Genomic DNA, 18,340 nt, shown 5'->3' with positions numbered 1-18,340 from the left:
GGGTCTACATTACCTTTAATAGAGACCTTCCACCTAGGTATTCAAATGCTTACAGTGAGTCTTAGTTGCTTCAGATCATGTTTTTAAAATATTTTTATTTTATTTATTTATTTTTGCATGTGGTGCTGAGGATGGAATCCAGTGCCTCACACTGCAAGACAAGCGCTCAAACACTGAGCTACAACCCTAGTCCTAGCTTCAAATCATTTTAAAGTTATATATTCTCTTTCAGACAGGCTTTAGGTCCCTGTTATTATCCCTTCTTGAGCTACTTCCCTACTCTCCTTCCAGGAAGGCCATTGTTCTTCTATAGTTGGTGTATACAGTTCCTATTGAAAATCTCCTGTGTCTGGCTGGGGTTGTGGCTCTGTGGTAGAGTGCTCACCTCTTTTGTGGGAAAAGAGGTGAGCATAAAAATAAAATAATGATGTTGTGTCCATCTACAACTAAAAAACCATTTAAAAAATATCCTGTGTATATCATATATATTAACAGTATGTTATGTTGTTTTCTGTGTTTAAAAAATTTGTACAAATAATATGGTTCTCTGTTACTCTTTCCCACTTTGGTTTATAATTTTTGGAATTCATAAATGTTGAGTCCTATAGAAATAATGTATTAATTATAATTTATGTAATGTTTAATCATATCAGTATATACAACTTGTCAATCCACTTTCCTATTAATGGACTTTGCATGGTTCCCAATTATTTTCTATAGTGTTACTGCTTTGATAAACAAGTAATGTATGTGTGGATTCCTCTATGAAAACTCCAAGTGAATTCATCTTTTCATAGGAGAAGTGTATTTTCAACATTGCTAGATAGTGCTACCAAACTGGGCATACCATTTATACCGAGACCAGAAATTTCTTATATTCCAAGTCCCTAATAATTTTAGTTGCATTTGGAGATGCTTGCAACTGGATTTATATGAGTTTGATGAATGTGAACAAAGTCTGATTATTGATTTAGAACACTTGAATTTCTGTTTCTACATGATGCCAACTGAATCATACTTTTTCATGTTCTTTTTATGTGTTTTTTGATATAAAGTTTACTTTTTAAAAGAAAAATTGTTATAAAATATTTCTTTATGTTACCTGAAGTACTTTTAGAAAACTAGGATTTTTCTTACTTGATAGTTTAGTTGGCACCTTATAAAACTATTCTGGTAGGGTGAAAGGTTATTTAGCTATTGGCATTTTATACTCTCTATTTATTCTTTTTTTTTACAGCTATTTGTATTTTATTTAATATTAACCAAAATACCTTTCAGTTATAAAAAAATGAAATATTCCCAATGTTCCTTAATGACAGGGGTGACTTATTTATCTTTGATAGTAATTATAGCATTAATAGTTATAGTACAAACAGCATATAGTCTAATAATAACAGAAGAAAATAGTATATAATAAATGTTAAATAGAAGATGAGACACAAAATATAAATGTGACTATCACAGAGACCATTTTAGAATATATTAATAACCTTCACTATATCCCATAAAATGTGTTCTAGGAAATATCTATAAATGGTATTTTTTTTAATTTTTTATTTTTTTTTATTGGTTGTTCACAACATTACAAAGCTCTTGACATATCATATTTCATACACTAGATTGAAGTGGATTATGAACTCCCAATTTTTACCCCAAATGCAGATTGCAGAATCACGTCGGTTACACATCCACAATTTTACATAATGCCCAATTAGTAATTGTTGTATTCTGCTACCTTTCCTATCCCCTACTATCCCCCCTCCCCTCCCCTCCCATCTTCTCTCTCTACCCCATCTACTGTAATTCATTTCTCTCCTTGTTTATTTTCCCATTCCCCTCACAACCTCTTATATGTAATTTTGTATAGCAATGAGGGTCTCCCTTCATTTCCATGCAATTTCCCTTTACTCTTCCTTTCCCTCCCATCTCATGACTCTGTTTAATGTTAGTCTTTTCTTCCTGCTCTTCCTCCTTGCTCAATAAAAAATGACAAAATCATAGAATTTGCAGGGAAATGGATGGCACTAGAGCAGATTATGCTTAGTGAAGCTAGTCAATCCCTAAAAAACAAATACCAAATGTCTTCTTTGATATAATGAGAGCAACTCTATTTATTCTTAAGCATTTATTATGCATTTGTAAAATTTGATTCTTTAATGTCAATTTATTATATTTATATTTTTTATGTCATACTAAAAGTGTCTAGCATTGTATTTCTTATTTGTACAAATTCCTTTTTGTCTTTTTTTAGTACTTCTTTTCATTGTTTGTTATTTCTCATTTCCATATTTCTGATCTTTTGTAATGAGTAGCTTCTATATATTTAGGGGGAGGATTTTGTCTTCTTTTCAACCTCATTAATTCAATGCTTACTCATTAATTCACTTTTCTTATATTAAAAAAATGTGCATGAAGTTTATGAGTTTGCCTCTGAGTACCAATTTACCTTCATCCCACATATTTTGGTTGATGCCTGTGGTATTATACCATTGCTTTTAAGAGAAAGATTTCCAAACCATACCTGACAAGACCTTTTCTTTAAATTTTTATTGTAGTCTTTTTATAGCATCTTATTCAACTTTAATTAATAGACATGTGATGGCATTACCAAATTATATTTAGAAGAAAAAGTTTTTTTTAAAATCTGGGAATATTTCCCACGTTGATGAATCAAATAAAATTCCCTGGAAATCTCCATTGGTAATGGGTTCAAATCCTAAGGGTGGTAGCCTGGTAATAAGAGTTACAGCTTTGAATCATTTTTCTCTCTAGAAACCCCCAAGTGCTAAACCAGTTCAAAATGGTCAAAAGCAATATGCCTCAGATTCCGGAAAAAGCAAATGAAAATATGTGTTGGATGAAGACAAATATAATCAAGTTTCAAATTATTACTAAAAGAAAGTTATCGAAACAATGCCCAGGACACAAACAGAAATAACAGAACACATGAATAATGCAAGAGAAAAACAGCAAAATTAATACAACAGGGGAACAGACCAAATAGTAGAATCCAAGTAATAGAATTACCAGACACTATACAACATTTTTCAGTATATTTAACATGAAAGTCAAGTTTAAAGTGTTGGCAAAGAATGATAAACCATAAAAATTGACATCATATTTAGAACAGAATGAAATATGCATTCTAGAAATAAATAAAATCACTGAATGAATAAAGAAAGGAAGAGGTCATGAAGAATTATTATATAAGAAGTCAGATCAGAAAATGTAGGCATGAAGAAAAAGCAAAGGCAGCCTATAGAAAAAAGATAACAGACTAAAAGAAGTACTATATAATAAAAAATTCTGCAATGATAAAAATACTCTGTCTGTGCTGTCCAACACAGTAACCCTAGGCCAATTAAGTTATTAAGTACTTGAACTGTGATTATTAATACTAAAGGACTGACTTTTTAAATTTGACTTAATTTTAAAGAGTTAGATTTAACTTTACATAGATAGCTACATGTGATTACAAACGTATTAACAGTTCAGATATACAGGATGTACACAGAAATTCTAACATGTATGTAATAGGTATACTAGAAGCAAAGGGAGAATGCAGTAGTGGTAATGTTTGATGAGATAACAGCTCAGACTCTTCAGAACTGATGAAAGACACTTATCTACACATTAAAGAAATCATCAAAATGTCTTAAGTGGGAATAAAAATATCTTCTTCTAGATGTGCTGGAATTATTCTGAAGAAAGCCAATACACAGAGATAAAAATTTAAGAGAAAGTAGAGAAAAAAAAATGAGAGGTCACCTTCAAATGAAGAGCATTTACTAATAACGAAATTCTCATCCACTACAATGGGAACCAGGAAAAAAAATATATGTATATATCTGCATATACATTCAATTTTATGGGGGGAAAATTCTCCCATCTTATAATTCCATACCCAGAGTAAATATTTTTCAAGATTGAAGGTAAAACAAAGGCCGTTTAAAGCCAAGAACAACAGAGACAGTTTAGCACTAGCAGATGCTACCAATAGAAATTATAAAACGATCCCAGATGGAAAGTAAGAGATGCCAGGAGAAATAAGAACAAAGAAAGTGATAAATATGTAGGGACATTATAAGTGAAAAAAAGCTATCTGGAATACAAATAATAATTTCTAATCCCTCCCCTTTTTCTGTTTCTCTCAATAATTTAATATCATACTTTGCATGCTATTTTGACATTCTTTACCCATACTATTGAATGTTGTACTTTCTTTGGTCAGGAACATATTAAAGTGTCTAATAGGGCAGCACAACATTACTTCTTTGTAAAGATAAAGAGATAAACAAAATGAAACAAATAAAGTCACTTTTATTTCCCCTCATAAAGGTGAGAACATTAAATAACCATGAGCTTCAGAGAGCTGACAACTTTGAGTAGGTGCATCTCCAAATCGTTATCACACATTAAGATTTCCAAACAATAACACAGATCTGGTATTTCTAATTAGTGATTCTTACAGTGAAGTTCCTGAGAGCCTCTCGTAGCTCCTGGCTTTGATCAAGTTATTGAAACCTCCAATCCTCATTTTCCTGCCATCTGAATTTATTGTGCAGTTTTTGTGCATAGAACTACATTTGGCTCTTCATCAACTTCCTTGAAATGTTAGGAACCTATCTAAGATGCTTTCTCTGACTTTTTCTTATTTATTAGTTTTTCTTGTTTTTTTTTTCCAACTGTTTGGGTCTATTTCCAGGAATACATTCAAGTGTACCATTTGTAAATTATTTCTCTCATTCTCCCTTTGTTCTTCCCTACCAATATATCCTTAGAGATCTTCTCAAATTGTACTTCATGGCCACATGTTATGTTCAGACAGGGTCCATTCTGCTCTTCACTACCTCTGATATAGATTTTCTTCACATTCGAGGACATCTTTCTTTATCTTATTCTTTCACTTTTTCTTGTATCATTTTGTTATAACTTTCTTTATAATTTTTTATATAAATAGATACATTCTTATATGCAAATAAATGTTTCAAAAATGATTTTTGACTTACCTATCCATGAATGACAGGAAATTTATCAAGAACTGATGCTTACCAAGGAATGAGTTCATAATCTTCATTTGTGGGGAACATTTCTTATGAGTCTAGTGGTTGACTGACTTACTGTCTAATCCTTCACCCTCTTCCATGGTAGGAGGATAGTTCCCTTCCCCAGAGGATACAGTAATGGCACAACATCTAAACCAAGTCCCAATATCTCATGGCTTTCGTGTAACTGAACTGCTTCACAGAAATGACTTCTTTAGCTCTGACACTGTAAATGAACAATAATCTGCCACTCCTACAGTGGACCACTGCCATGAGTTTTCCTGTCCACATTCTTGCCACCACAGTGCTCATTTGCAGTGGACTTTGTATATGGCCTAAAAATCCCTTCTTCTCTATTACCCTGTTGTTTTGTGGAAGCAGAAATATCCAAAAGATGCAATAAGAAAACAAAAAAAAAATTCTTTGCCTCAAAAAGATAGCACTCGTAAGTTCCCTACTTTTCTCCTTGACTCAGACTCCTCTGGGTAAATTATTCTAATAATAAACTATGGACCTACCAATGTAGGGGCCTATATAACACATGGGTCTTAGGAAGTCTAAGTCTGAATTTGGGTCATGCCTTGCTGTTTGTTGGTCTGTATTTGTATTTCACATGATAGATTGCACATTGCTTTAAAAGCATTCACAGTAAATTGTGGATACTTGTACAATTCCTACTGAATACTTCTGCATACATATTTTTAGCATTCATTATTTCATTGTCTTATTTAGGTAAAAAAATCATAAGCAAAGTAACACAGAAACGTTAAACGTACAATCACTGAATTTTGCACACACATATACCTGTAACCCAGATCCCTAATAAGATATAGACCATTGCCATCGGCCCCTTGTGCCTTCATAAGGGAACATTTTTAGGACCCCATAATCTAATCAAGGTAGAAAGGGGCAATTTCCTATAGAAAGACCTCCAGGGCTAACTAAATTTCTCTACTACCTTGGTGTGCTGGTAGAAAAAGAAATCTTTCTTCCCTGCAGTTACTTAGATTTTTGCATTTTGGGCTCAGAATTTAGCACTGGACGTATGGAGGACAAAGAGCCAAATGGAGTCAGAGAAAGCCATGTCATCATTAAAAATAAACAGAGACACAGATATGTCAGAGGGCAGAGGCAGGCACTTCATTGTGCAAGTGATTTATGGGGGAAGCTAATTTTAAACAAGCCCCGGCTGTGTGGTGCCTTGCAGCCAAGCAGGCCAAGCGCCCTTTTGACAGCAGTGGAGAGCTGCTGATCTCCTCTAGGAGTAATCTCATTTTCTTGGTGGTGTAAAAGGCAATAAGTGGCTGTTTACTATCTAAGGAAACCCTGGCTGAGTCATTGAAGGCAGACACTGTTAAATGCCAGAGAGTAGCAAGGATTATGGCTGCGAGACAATGGCCTGCCCTCTAAGAGTCAAACCCACAAAGCAAAACACTGACACATCACCCACACAAAAAAAAGCCAGACAGCCCCAGCTTTCCTTCTGTGCATCCCATGTCCTAGAATTTTTATTTTCTCCTTAAAATGGCACTAGGACATGAGAGAGATCAACTGGCCACCCAGGAAATAAGTGTGCAGTGCTCTGGCCCGGTTCTTCGTGTCTGTTTTGTATCAGGCAGGGGCTGAGAATTAAAGGAAGCGGGTGGCAGCTGGGTAGCAGGGACTGGAGGGACACGAGAGGCAGGAGGGCCAGCCTCTCATGTGGAGGAGGCACCACAGTGCTCACGAGGCCTCTCCAGGATTAGTGGAATAGATCTTTAAATTGGAGGTCTAGGGCTATCGTTTTCCTGCCCTGGGGTTTGAGGGTTTTGCAAATGCCAATGTCAAAACTCTGTAGTTCAACATTCTCCCTCGTGGAAATTCCTTGTGACCAAGCAGAGGTAGGGTGTGCGTGTGTGTGTGTGTGTGTGTGTGTGTGTGTGTGTGTGTGTGTGTGTGTAAACTGATTGTCAGAAATAACTGAAATAATTGCAATAAATAAACATTTAATATGGACCTTCATTATCTACCATTCAAAAGGCCACCTAAAAGGAATAAAAAGAGTGAAGTATAGGTTGAACTGAGAATTTCTTCGGGTGAATGCATTTGAGTATTTGTCCTACTGTTACTCCAAGGAGTGGGAGGGATATACCCCTTTGCCTCAGGTCTAGTGAGAGAGGCTGGAAAGACCCAATGAGGGTACTAGATGGCTTCCTTTGGACTCGGTGAACAGGGTGGAGATTCCAGAGTGTTCCAACAACCAGTGAGGCCCAAGCGCTGACAAATGAGAACTGAAATCAGCTCTGTGACTGGAGTCAGTTCCTGCAGGGTCCCGATTTGCCAAGTATTTACTCAGGTTCCTGAGTAGTGGGAGGTCTGGAGGCTTCGGCAAGGAGGCTGGGGAAGGCAAGGGCATTGGCAGAGGGCTTGCAGCAGGGAGCTCAGGGCCCAAGTTATTTAATGATTATTATAGGAGCTTCTCCACAGACAATCTGCCCTACCAGCACATACCAGCTGATTGGCAGAGCTGAACAGCAAGCAGAGTGGAAGCTATGGTTAGGGAGTTCCTGCTCTGCTGTCAAGCTCTGGTAAAGGTACGTGTTTCCCAGGGAGATGTCAGCCACATGAACGGGAGAAAGACAACTCACCTTTACTGCCTTAAAGGGGATTGGACTAAGAAGCTTGCCCGAAAGAGAAACAGAGCAGAGCACAGACACAGTATCTGATGGAAGAGAAACTCAAAACCAGAGTGTTTTTGTGCTATAGACACTTTTGGGAAACTTTACCTATGTATGACCTCTTCTTTTTTTAAGTGCATGATTTAAATTCATAGAATTGCAAAAGAATAATATTTAAGCAACTATCAAAATATTTCAAAATTCTTAACACATTAAATAAACAGGTCTAGCATCAGTTCTAACAACTACCATTATTTTCATCATTTTGAAGAAGTGATAAGTGGAAACAACCTTTTGAAATCTCTGAAAATTGTCATATAATACAACATTATGTTTGTTGGCGACAAAGTCACAAATAATACTAAAAAACTACATTTGTAATGAAAGGATCTGCCAGTTTTTCATTAGAATTTGCCCATTTAAAATCGATGAACATATGTTTCATTAAGAGTTTAATAAAAATAAGCAAATACATATGTGCCACAAAGTTGAAGGATACTCAGGTAAGAAACTCTGGGGTTAAGGGATCCTTGTAAGATTAGTGGGAAGATATTTCACCTCTATCAAAGAAGTAAAGGTGAAAATCCTGCAAGAACACCTCAACAGAGACAGAGTGATTTTCAACATCTGTCAGGCCAGAGAAAACCAAATGTACACTTGCAAGGGAATTTCCACTGAACCCAAGTGATCTAAAAAGTAAGAGTTGAATATCATATTTCAGAACATCTCTATTATAATTTCCTAGAGGTGGGGCACTTGGGCTAATTTGACACTCTATGCTCCAGTGAAAGAAACGCCTCAACCATCTGGAGAATTCATGTCCCCAATATTTCCCAAGAGACTTTGCCTGAGCTCCCCCACCTACAACCTCACCCCTACCCTGAGCTGCCAGGTCAGAGCCTGGGCATTTTTCTTGTTGCATCATCGCAGATAAAAGCTGTCAGGAACCCACTATGGTGTAAGATGAAACCTTCAGAAGTTGTTTATGTGGAAAGTAGCTGTTAAACATCGCAGGTAGCTAAGGGCCTTTTCAGTTGCTAAGGGAGGTGTTACACAGAAATTTCAGCAACAACAAACAGAACAGCTGGTGGGTACACCTGATGTGTAGATGGATGCTTCTGACAGTTGCGGTGGAGTTGGAAGATTCTTGGGCTGGGGTCAAGCAATCCTGGGTTTAAAATACTATTTATCACTCAACAGCTGTGGGAAATTCAGTATGTTCCTTAACGTCTCTGAAAGGTAGTTTCCTTTCAAATACAACACAGTTAACCCGTGCCTTCTTCGTACAGTTGTGAGAACTGTGGGAGATAAGGCTTAGGTCTAACTGGTGTGGACGCACTCCCTCACCCTTTACATGTGAGGAATGCTATTTAGACAGCTGCAGGTCTCTGTTCCAGGCTCACCCTCCTTCCTTCTGACTGTACAGACGCCATACTCCGTGGAAGTCCCAGCTTCTTCAGCATTGTTTATGAATCCACATGAGGGGGCAGAAATGGAGAGTCATATTCCTATGGTTGGCTGGGCATCCTGGCTGTCACTTCCGAGCATTCTCTCTTTAGATCACATCACTTAACCCTGTGGAACCACTCAGCTCTCTCGTTAGGTTTTGCAAACAACAACAGGATCTCTATCTACTTATGCACTGCATGAATGAGTTATGAATTTATATATTGATTTTCTTGCTTGTAGAGAGTAAGGTGGACTTGATGCTCTTCCTATAACGCCATAACTCACCATTCTTAAAAACCCTCTGACCACCCTGTCACCAATGGACAGTCTCTGGCCTCCTCATACAACCTCATATGCTCTCCATTTTGTTGGATTTTCTCTCTTTCTCATTCTTCTCTTTTCATCATACCACTTGCCCTTGGAGTTGACTGTCTGCAATAGAAACATTATTTTCCTCTTGTTACTGCAGAGCTGATTCACACAGCTTTTGATATTCTGATGCTTACAGATATTCCTCCTTGGAGATATATCTGTTAGCTACTGCTGAGTAATAAACTACCTGTATTCAAGGATTTGGATAGTTTTTGTAGCTCACTGGCAGTTTGTCAATTGAGTGGTTCTACAGATGAAGTTGGGCTCAGCTGATCATGAATGGATCAATGGCATGGATGGCCGAATGGTGACCATGGAAGTGCATGTTTGGGCCATTCAACAGGCTAGTCAGCCAGATGCATATGGCATGGTAGGACTTCAAGGGAACAAGCACAGACATGCAAAGCCTTTGAGTCTTGGCCTCAGAATGGCAGAATGTCACTTTTGTTATATTCTATTAGACAAAGCAAGTCACTAAACCAGTTTCAATTTAATGGTGGACAAATAGAATCTGTCTCCTGACAGGATGATCTGCAAAGTCATTTTACCATAGAGGTGGATGCAGGATGGAGGAAAATGTGTGTTATTTGGCAATCAATCTATGACACTTTGTCTCCTCCATTCCAAGCTGGCTCTTGAAGGTATTTTCACAAGGACAACTTCCTCCATGGGGGAACTTAAGGTGATAATGCTTATTACAATGAAAACTTTTTTTTTTAACCACCTTGATCAAAAGTGACTCAACTTCCTTTGAGAAAGACAATTGCAAACATTGTTTTACTTATTATATCCTGTTTCTGGAGAAGGGCAAGTGAGCCCTTCTAACACGTACTTCTTCCTAAACCTAAAGAAATTCACCTTCCCTTGAGGGAGAGAGAGAGACTGAGAAAAGTCTGAGAAGACTTTAAGAATAAGTGATTTGCCAGGCATGGTGGCACACACCTGTAATCCCAGCAGCTCGGGAGTCTGGGGCAGAAGGATCATGAGTTCAAAGCCAGCCTCAGCAACAACAAGGTGCTAAGCAACTCAGTGAGACCCTGTCTGTAAATAAAATACAAAAAAGGATTGGGGATGTGGCTCAGGGGTCCAGTGCCTTAGTTCAATCCCTGCCAGCCCCTCTCACCCAAAGTAAAGAATAAATGATTTTGTGGACTATGTATCCAACCACTTTGCGGAGCACCTGAGGATGATCCATGAGATACAGAATAAAGGTTTATGAATTTGAAGGATGACATAATAGCATTTTATAAAGTTATAAATAATCATTGAAGTGGCTCCATCTTCTCACTCCTGTTTTCTGCACCTTTTACTTAAAGGTTAACATAAAAGAAAGTATTAAAGATTTATAACCATTAAGGTAAAAACTGGGACACTACGGCCTCTAGTTTTAGACTTTTGCTGCTAATGTCACATGTTTCCTGGTTATTCATTGAATTTAAGCATTTCATAAAAGAAAGTTATTTAAAATATAGTTACAAATTAGTAAAACTAGCTTTATAAACCATAATAAATAGTCTTGGTGAATTTGATATAAACTATTAATTTTTTTTTGGTTACAACCAAGATACACACATACCCTTTGACTTAAGAAATAATTTCAAGAGATTGTGGTTAAATTGGCCCTCTCTTGGAGAGAAAAAAAAAAACAGCAAACTTTCTGAGAAATAATTTGACTATAAACTATTTAGCTAAGAATGGGTACAGTAATTCAAATTCTGATTATATATAGGAAATATATCTAAATATGTAAATAAGCTGTAGGCACACATTATACCCTGAAAAATAAATTCATTATTATGAAAAAGTATAGCATGGCATCCAATTTAAATCACATTTTGTGATAATTTTACTGTATAACTTTTGTTGGACAGGATAAATTGCCCATAATTAAGCATACACTATGAATTTTGAGACATCTATTCGCACCTGCCTGCAACACACCTAACATTTTTTCATAGTGAAAAACTGTTACCAATAACTTAATAAATCACTCTAGCCATGCATCATTTCCTCTGTGTTGTTTTCTTTCTGTCATGTGCTCATGAACTCATTCATTCAGGATCATTCATTCACTACCATGTACCAAGTACTGTGGTATATATCTTAAGAAAGTAACAAAGTCATTCCAATAACTAAGATTTAGGCATTATTCCTCTATTTTAGAAATAAGAAAACAGAAGTTTAAAAAATTTGAATAACTTTCCTAAGCTGGTTATTAATAGAGTAAGGGTGCTAGTTTGGATTTTGCTGATTTCAAAACCTTAGTTATTATAATGACAAACACAGAGACATGAGCTTAAGCTTCTCTCTGTGCACAGGTATTCAGCTACAGCAAACACATTACATGTAAATTTGAAGGAACACCTAAGACCCTTATAGCAATGAGCTTTTGTTTTTCAGGACTCATGTGTGATTATATACAATATTTATTAATGAGTGTGCCTAGAAAAAGCACTCAAAACACAAATCTGCTGCCTAAGTCCAATGGATAGCAAAGTTTCTTTATTAATGTATAATTTAGCATAAATATCTTAGCCTGAAATTTTAGTTTTCCACTTAAAGATAACCTTCAGAGATTCCATTTCCAGTTCAGTTTATGGCAGCTAGATCCAGAGTCAGCTGCCAGTTCATGGAACTTTCATCATTCGGAAATATTTGTCGAGTACAATAAAAATCAATGAAAGATTTGCTTAACACTTTTTTTGTTAGGTTTCTATGTCTACCTATCTTTATGGTTCAGGTTTCGATATCTAACAATTCAGAACCATTAATATTTTCACTTCTGACCTGTAATTTACTGATGTTGTAACATCTCTCCTCAAAGTTCAAAATCATCTTCGCAAACTTCCTAGGTCCCAGGTATTTCTACAGTAATGTAGTACTTTTATTTGATTATTCTTTTATCTCAGTGTCCATATTTATTTCTCACAGTTCTTTCTGTTTAGCAATCCTGCAGATTATTAAACAATCTGTCCTGGTATTTGTCCTTTCGACAGACATTAGTTGGTCAAGTAACAAAATTTCTCATGTGGGCCTCCAAACATTTGCATATTAGCAAATCAAGGTCTGGGAAATCCATTCTTTGGTGTAATATGAAATGAAGATTTCTCAAGAACAGACCCAACTGCATGACCAGTCAATCAGAAGGTCTAAGAATGAAGTGGTTGGAGCCAATGGAAAGCCAGAAAACCTTGAGGCTCACACTGTCCTTTTGGAAATTACCATGATGTTTGCACTTACTGAAGTGATTCCAAGTCGACTATTTTGTACCTTTTCTTCAAATGTGGACATTAAGGTTAACATTCTCTCCTTTCATTATAACTCATCAATACCTCTGATGCAGCACTAGTTATTCTGATTATTTCCATAATTCTGTCTCCTCTGTTGTGAGCATGTTGAGGGTAGAGAATATGCTTTCTTTCCAACACTATATCTTAATTTTAGCCATGACTAGATACCCAATCCTTTTGTAAGGATAAATATGAGGTTATATAAAATATCCCTTTGAATTTGGTTGGTAGTAGTTTGGTTATATGCCTTATCACTAAACCAGTCACAGTGACAAAGGGAAAGAGTTCTTCATATTGACTTAAGCCAATCTGGACCCATGGCTACAGTTGAGGGTGGCATCCTCACTATCTAGTTTCAAAGTTGGGAATGGAAAATAGGTTAAATCCTCAAAGTGGAATCAGAATTCTACAAGAAATTGAACAGAATGAAATTCTGGGAAGACAAATAGCAGATTTCTAATATGGTATGAAGTGTGACCTTCATTGACCAACTAGGATTATTTATATACCGAAGAGCATCAGATTTTGTTAAGAATTGGAATCAACATACCAATATATTCTATAATCTGAACTCCATCTTCTCATGCTTTATAAAATTAATTTTATGTTAGTATTTCCCACAAATTAAAGCTCCTAAATAAGTTTTCCATTGGTTATTATAATTTGCAAGAAAACTGTGGTTAATTGGCTTATCTTTGGTCCGCATTTATCTAGGTACTCCAACACCAGACTGCCACTCTTGGCTAATAAGTGCAGATCCCTGTTTGTCATACCTTTTTGTAACCCTATTTGTTGCTGTATACCCGGGAACTGCCCTGGCCCTTCCCCGCCGCCCCCCCGCCACCAGTTACCAAAACCAACTGACCCTGACTCACATGAAGACTCTAGAATATAGATCCCAGATCCATCCCTAACCATTCATGACTCAGTTGCCTCATTTATAATGAGAAATAATACTTTTTTTTTAACCAACCTCATTAAGATGCCATAGCATAGAGAAATGATATTTAAGTTTCTTTCTAATGTGTCAATAGCATCAAGTTAAACTAATCCATGTGAAATGACTTTAAATATGAGGGGCTCTTTAAATGCAAATATTGACATTTGCAATTTCATAACATACATATCCCTAGAGTCTATGGTAAATAAGATAAGGGAATATTGAGAGTAGAAGTGTTGCTATTAGCAATAGCATCGTCTCAAGGTAGGATAAGAAGAAAAGAACTTTATAATATTATGGGAAATATCTCAGGAAGAAGAAAAGGGGGGTACTTAAAAGTACAATCCTTTAGCTCAAAGTGATGAATCAATCTCTTGAAACTATATTATAAATACAGGATGGGAATGGCATGGAGTGAGTTTGTCGATAGAGATTTTGTTGGTGAGGGTTCTTAGCAGGCTTTGAAGAAGGATGTGTGGAGGTCATGCTTTCAGCCTTTGGATTGGATTCTTTGGGCAGGAGGCCTCAGTAAACATACCCTTCATGGGAACCTAGGAGGATTGCTTGCCCTTTGGAATGAAGCTGCTACGGACAAAATCATTTCTCAGGGTCAGATGTGGTTTTGAACATCCTGGAAAAATATACCTACACCTGATTCATTGGAGCAGCTCTGGCCAGGATAGAGTTTCAGCCTGGCCTGAACTGGCAGCCCAGATGTTGCCCCAGAACACATATCCCCATGGCTCTACAGAGTCACTCACCATGCCCCACAATCCAAACAAAACCTTCTTTGTGGAATGGGAAGGGAGCGTCAGGTTGCCTTCCCAGCCCAGCTGCCAATCCCTCTCAGGCTGGGGCCTCTCTGGCTCTCCCCAGGGCTCCATCAAAAGTTTAGCAGAAATATTTGCCTGTAGGCATTGACTGTGTCAGGAACCTGACAGCTTGTTCTTACACAGATTTTGTTCGACTCAGGCATGGATACTATTTTAAGGGAGACATAAAGAAAGAAGACGAAAAGCCTATTAGTTAGTTTTGCAATGTAGGCCTTTTTATTGTTATTAATTGTTCCTTTCTTTTCGTCCTAGTCAATGCACCATCCTTAAATGACCTTTTATTCCAAAGAGAGTGGTTTATTGGAGGAGAGTTAATGGATTCATAGAGAGGGTAAGGACACAATTTTGGCGAGTGGCTTTGGTACCCAGAAGAAAACAGTTCTTCCTCCACGTAAAGCTTTGTCTCAGAGCAGGCCTCGAGATGCCAGAGGAAGACTTTGACTCCCATCTCTAAGGTCTTTCCTTCCTTTTGATGGTTTATTCAATCAGAGAAACTGATGTGAACAGGGTCTCAGCTCAGTCACACCGTCATGGCAATAACCTTGGCAGTGTTTGTCCTTCTCGGTCTGGTTTCTGTTTCTTGGTGTCTTAGACTCTAGGGAGGATTCAGTTCAATATTGTCCTGTAACTAATCATATCAAAACCTGGTGGTGTGACACAAAGTGCTTATCATTCATGGGGCAACCAGGGGGTTCTTCTGGTCTGGGCTCACTGACACATCAGTGGTGAGACATAGGGCAAGTCGACCTCGTTGCTTAACTTGGCTGCACTGTTTCACAACTCAGCTGGCTGAAGTTGACTGACAGTGACCTTGGATGGGATGACAAGGTTCTCCTCCTCAAGGTTTCTCGTCCTCCAGCCCTGTGGCCCAGGAGAGTGGAAGAGAGGGGAAGAAGAACACAGTCTTCTTGAAGCCTGGGCTCAGCTCTGGCAAGCTTCCCACACTTCCTATTGGTCAATGCAGAACAGAAGACAGAACTCCAAGTCTTCTGTGAGGGCATAACCAAGGGCATGAACACAAGGGACACATAAAATTGTGGCCATAATGCTGCCTCGCCTTGCGAGGTTGCATATGACTCCACTTTAGAACAGTCCTATTATCCACTGTCTGCCTTGCAGCTGATGGATAAGTTTAAACTGGAGGGAGACACACGAGGCTCAGCCCCAAGGGTGCATATAATGTATTTGGGTTCACATTTGGCCTTTTGTCTGTTGATTAATTGGTTAGAACCCATTAACAGAAGTGAACGATTAGGCTCCCCACAAACCTCTAATGCTTAGAAAGAAAAATGAGCAAAAACATCAAAGAAGATCAATGTATGCCCAACTCGTCCCAGGCCCACCTGGTTGGTTGCCAAAGATCTCTTACAAGTCCCCCATCTTTGGTTCTGAGCTTTTTTGTTCTCATGGTTGGCTTCCTTCTTATGAGACAATATTGTCCTATTGTTACTTGTTTACTTATAAACTCTATTATTAAATCAAAAGCTCACTGTACTCACGGACTATATCTGTTAGTCTGCCCTTCTTTTCCTCCAAACTAGGAGAATGTCCATGCCCCTTATAGTATGCACTCAATAAAAATTTGGACAATGCATACAGGGTTAAATGAGTAACAAATTATAGGTGCTGCTGAACTTGATTATTAACATCCTTCCAATGGTACCAGAAACCAGTTGCATAAAAGGCAGGCAAGATGCCCATGGTAAGGAATCAGAATCATAGTGATTGTCCTGCCCTTCATGCCTCTAAAACAAAAGTTAAACAAATCAAATGGCTCCGGCATTTCTGAGAGTTACTGTGGTGATAGTTTCTAAATAAATAAAAGATACTCATGGACTAATAGGTCTGAGGACAATGGAGGAGTTCACAGTATAGAACATTTGGGATCAAGGGTGATTCATGAGCATTTCATTTGCAGTGTACCCCTACATCCCTAGAGGAAGAATCACAGACATTGGAAATGACGTGCTGTTCCTGCTAGGAGGCTCCTTAGTGGCTATTATTATTCTTCCATTTTAATCTTGAGAGGAGAAGCCAGTAGAGGTGTTTGAGGTGAGGCATAAACAACTTTATTCAATGGCAGGTTTGAACATTTAGAAATCTTTTTATGTTGCAATTAATCTACTCAAACATTCTCCTGAGTTAAGTATGATTCTGGGGAAAGTGTGGGGAGGAGAGGAAAGTCCAGAGTCGGAGAGAAATATGTTCAGGGTTTAAGAAGGGCATCAATGCCTGGTCTCTTCCATTGTTTCTGACACTATCACCCACAAGCGGTTCATCTGAGACCAGCCCTGGGGGCAAGCACCAAAGCACTAATGAGAGCCAATGGGAAAGTCCAGGGGAAAGTACAAAGTGTGATCCCATTGTCCCCAATCCAGACATTCAGCTCTGGTAGCCCTGGAGGAGGTTCAGGAATTGGCATTTAACCAGCTACTCAACCTGGTGGACGCTCCCACCCCACCTTGTCCACAGAAGCAATCTTCCATCAACACTAATATTTCCTCCTTTGACTTATCACTCTCATGTCACAAATGTCAACATTCTAATTCATTTGGACAATGAATGTAACTAAAGATGTGTTAAATTTGACACGTTTGACATGTTTTCCCTACTATTTTTTTTTGATCCAAAATAAGCCTTGATCTCTTTATTCAAACTTTATTTTATCTAATAAATGTTTTCAACATTTTCTGAGAATTGAATGTCATTTCTCAAACTCTTAGGGTCAGGGAATTGAAAGAACAGTAGAAAGCAGGTTCTCCGACATGAGAGCTGTAAGAGAAGACTTTACTCATGAGTGCTGCATCAGCAGAAGGATGGAGTTTGGATTAGACTTCTGTCCTTGCCACTCTTTGATTTTAGTCTCTGTTATAGGGGGGGTCAAAAGATGGCCTCATAAACATACCATTGGGGAAAAAAATAACAGTTACGGCAGGTAGACCACCAGGAAGTTTTTCTTTTGCAAAAGGAACTTGCAATTTGTCTGGAAAAAACAATGAAGACAAAGTTTTAACCTTAGAATGGGCCCCCAAGGCCAATCATTCCAAATAAAGCCAGGAGGCCAAGCCCTGCCCTGGAAGGTGAAGGAATGTGGATGGAGTCTCCCTGTGACAGGGAATATGCCTAAGATCTCCAGCACCAGTGCTACGTTTGTGGATGGCCGATAAAGGCAGCAGACACTCACAAGTTACCATGGCATGCCACCTTACCCTAGCTACATATCTTGATCATGAGGATTTATTATAAATTTCTGGGAAAGAAGGGGAAAATGGAAACATCAACTCAAAGTTCTGTCAATTCAAAGTTTACTGGAAGAGGTGACTGACACAATGGTTGAGGAGAGCAAAGAGTCTGGATTCAGCTGGCTGTGTTTACATCCAGGAATGAGCTGTGTGGCCCCAGCAAGTCTCTTAAGCCTATCTAGGATGCTTTTGTTTAGTTACTCCTGTTATCATGCATCCTTTGACTAACATCTTCCCATCCCCTTTATATCCACCCAACCTCTGATAACCACCATTCTACTCTTTATTTCCATGAGATCAACTTTTTTTTTTTTTTAGATTTTATGTATGAGTTAGGTCACATGGTATTTATTTTTTTTGTGCTTGACTTATTTCAGTTAGCATAACATTCCCCAGGTTCACTCAAGTTATTGCAAATGGCAGTATTTCCTTGGTTTTTTGGGCTGAATAAAAGTTCATTGTGCATTAATATCATTTTTTCCCACGATGGACACTTAGGTGATTTCATACCT

The sequence above is a fragment of the Ictidomys tridecemlineatus genome, chromosome 5 (assembly GCF_052094955.1).
Source record: "Ictidomys tridecemlineatus isolate mIctTri1 chromosome 5, mIctTri1.hap1, whole genome shotgun sequence".
NCBI classification, from domain to species: domain Eukaryota; kingdom Metazoa; phylum Chordata; class Mammalia; order Rodentia; family Sciuridae; genus Ictidomys; species Ictidomys tridecemlineatus.
The sequence above is the reverse complement of the archived record's forward strand: the minus strand, read 5'-3'. Positions refer to the sequence as shown.